The sequence below is a fragment of the Saimiri boliviensis genome, chromosome 2, assembly GCF_048565385.1.
Source record: "Saimiri boliviensis isolate mSaiBol1 chromosome 2, mSaiBol1.pri, whole genome shotgun sequence".
Classification (NCBI taxonomy): Eukaryota; Metazoa; Chordata; class Mammalia; order Primates; family Cebidae; genus Saimiri; species Saimiri boliviensis.
The window spans coordinates 95,254,262-95,257,821 of record NC_133450.1 but is presented as its reverse complement, the minus strand read 5'-3'; the positions used below and the strand labels follow the sequence as shown (position 1 = coordinate 95,257,821).

The 3,560-nt window shown below is 38.7% G+C and overlaps 1 pseudogene; it reads right to left on the bottom strand.

Annotated features, from left to right (window-relative positions):
- Positions 1 to 2,142: 2,142 nt before the first annotated feature.
- LOC101037719 (ATP synthase F(1) complex subunit gamma, mitochondrial-like) lies at positions 2,143 to 3,299 on the bottom strand (annotated as a pseudogene).
- Between the last annotated feature and the right edge of the window lie 261 nt (positions 3,300 to 3,560).

The following is a 3,560-nucleotide window of genomic DNA, read 5'->3' as shown; positions in this document are numbered from 1 at the left end:
GCTTGAGCCACCATGCCCGGCATTAAATTTTATATTAATCTTTTTTCTGTTACTATAACTGAATATCTGTAACTAGGTAATTTACACAGAAAAGAAATTTTTTTCTTATACTTCTGCATACTGGAAAGTCCAGGGTATAGGGGCTGCTTCTGGTGAGCTCCTTCTTGCTGGTGGGAACTCTCTGTAGAGTTCTGAGGCAACACAGGGCATCACATGGTGAGAAGCTCATAAGACATGGCCAAACTGGGTTTTATAACAGAACCACTCTCACGTTAACTAACCCATTCCCTCAATAATCCATTAATCTATTAATCGATTAGTCCATTCACAAGGGCAGAGCCCTCATGACATAATCATCTCCCAAAGGTCCCACCTCTGAACATTGCTATACTGGGGACCAAGTTCCAAACACATGAAGTTTTGAAGGACACAGCAAGTTTTACATTGTTCAACTTATCCTAAAAACAAGTAGCCAGAAGTTATACACTCTTGCTCATTAGAAAAATTCTAGAGAATTTTTCCCTTATAGAGATGTAATTCTCATTTTTGTTCAGATTACAGTCCCTTTGAGACGCTGATGAATTGTGCCCAAGAAAAACACACATACTCATCTGTATACCAAATTTTGCTTATAATTTCAAGGAACTTGCTGACTTCCTCAAGAGTCTCCAAATCCCTGGTTAGGGAACCCACCCTAAAATAAGTAATAAAGCTATCAATGAGTAGTGTTGTAATCACATATTTTAGCATGTAGATCAAATAGCCGAAGTTTCAGGTTTGACCTGAGCTTCCTGGGTAGGGCAATGGAAACCCTTGTCCTCCACTCTTGTTTATGCAGCCATTGGGGCAGGTCACAACCAAGGCCCAGTTCTGAGTTTTGTCACCTACTCAGTTCCTGTGCCTTAATGTGACAATATTGTAGCCTCTTTAAGGGCCAAAGAAAGCTTGGATGGTGAGAGTCAGATTACTAGTCTAAATGGCCAGCATCCCTAGAACATGTATTACCCTTTTATCCTAGAATGTAGAGTTCTTCCACGTACACCACAAACAACTGCTTAAACTGACTACAAACACCAAGACAAATTTGTTCATGAGCAAATTTTTAAACTAACATGAAAACTATTTTTAACACAATATAGATTCAAGCAATACCTGCTTGTATTTTTAAAAGAATAATCTCCTGTTTATACTTTAAAAAGTCAGAGTCACAAAGTATTTTTTAATAGCGATGAATACTAAACAAACTACTTCCTTCTTATTCTTCTGCCAGGTTCCAAAATCTCTCTCCAACTATGACACCCTCCGCAATCAATCAAAAGAAAGTTACTTGATTCCTCTCAGTAAAATTTGTGAAAATAAATAACACCATTGACTTTACTCCTTTACGAATGCACTTTCCATTGTTTGTGGTCCATTTTTTTTAAATGTATCTGTTCCTTTTAAAGATTTAACTAACTACATATCTTCAAGCTATGTATCTCATTTGCCAGAGTACAAATCCTTAAACAGCAGGAGTCCTTTCTCTTCCACTATGCTCTGATTTGAAGTAAGAATGAACTTCCCCTCAAAAGACTCACAGGCGTTCTTTGTGGCTTGTGTGCTATGAATGGCTCTCATCTGCCCTCTGTTCCATGCCTTGTGGCTAATGGACCTTCACAGGAAGAAAAGCCTGTTCCCCTTTGGCCTTCATGAATTCTATTTACCTCCCAATTAACAGAATGCAACATTGAAGTATTTTTAAATACTTTTAAATAGAGATTACAGATCAGATTTAAATTTGTATTACTATATCTACCTTCCAAATAGTAAAAATAATGGGGGATTTACATTAATCAAAATGAATGAAACCCTGTGGAAATAATCATTAAGGGGACAGGCTAATCCATAGCCCAGAAACATACTTTGGCATTTGAAAAATGGCCTTAGATTTAGTATGGTCACTGCCAGGTTTCACCTGAGCCTCACCAATGACTCATCATGTTTGTGTCTGTTTCTTCAGCAACTTCAGACAAAATGTACCATATACATTCTACCTTTCATCTTGCATACAAGTGCATGAAGATAAATGATATTTATGATTTTATTTTTTAAGCTGTTTATTGTAAGATAATTTACAAATATCTTTCTGTCTTCAGTAATTCAAACAATGGAGGAACAGTTTCTTTTGACAAAGACAGCAGTAAACTAAAAACAAAATCAGCTGGCTGAATTTTCCTTCTTAACCTCTTGTCCAAGGATGGAAGATGATTTTCATTAATCCAGAGCTAGAGCACCAAAGATAATTTCAATCAACTCTTTTGTGATGACAGTTTGGCAGGTACAGTTGAATGTCAATGTCAATTTGTCAATCATCTCAGAAACATTCTTGCTGGTGTTGTCCATGGCTGTCATCCTGCCACTCTGCTCACTAGTGGTGGATTCCTTCAGAGACTAGTAGATGATGTTGGCCAGATTATATTCTTGGTAATTTTGTAGCACATCAGCATCAATATCATCATAGATACTCACACTCTCAGCACTTGCAATGGTATTAAGGGAAATGATGGGCTTTCCTTCTGTCTTATAGGACATGACAGACCTGAATCCATTAAAGACGATGGTGCCTTCATCAAATTCATATCCAGAATTTAGTAATTCAAGGACAATGACTGATGTGTCTCCAAAAATAGGGAGCTTTCTTCCCACTTCTTTGAAAGCTGCTAGAAACTGGTCAGAATGAGTCCTAAAAAGTATGCCCCGATTTTGTCACGAATTCCAACAAACATAACTTCTTTCCCAGCTGCTGTTAGTGTAGCAACCTCGCTTTTCATCTGTTTAGCAATGGAGCTATAAATAGCACCACACAGTCCTCAATCTGAGGACACACCAACAAGATGGTGTTTCTTCTTGTCTTCAGGCACCTTGATATCAGCTTTTTCATACAGAGCCAAAGATCCCAGTCCATATATTTGAGCTCTCTCTCAGCTCGGCTGTATTTTGCTCGGCTACAATTTGCATAGACTTGGTAATTTTCTGGATGTTTGTGATGGACTTTAATCACCTGGTAATACCTTTCAAAGGTGCCATATTTCATACTTGAATCCATTGTGGCTGCAAAGTCCAGGCCAACAGTCCAGTGACGCCCATGCTAGAGAACATGGTAGCCACAGCTCTGCTTAAGGTCAGTGGTATTTATGATTTTAAAAAATTATTTTCCAGCTGTGCATGGTGGCTCATTTTTGTAATCCCAGCATTTGGAGGCAAAGGCAGGCGGATCACCTGAGGTCAGGAGTTCGAGATCAGCCTGGCCAACATGGAGAAACTCCATCTCTACTAAAAATACAAAACTGTCCAGGTGTGGTGGCTCATGCCTGTAATCTCAGCTACTCGGGAGGCTGAGATAGGAGAATTGCTTGAAACTGGGAGATGGAGGTTGCAGTGAGCCGAGATCACACCATTGCACTCCAGCCTGGGCAACAAGAGTGACTAACTCTTAAAAAAAATTATTTTCCAAATTTCTTAAATAAAAATGGTTAAAGACAACTACATTTTCCAGGATATACTGAAGGATCCCCAAAGGA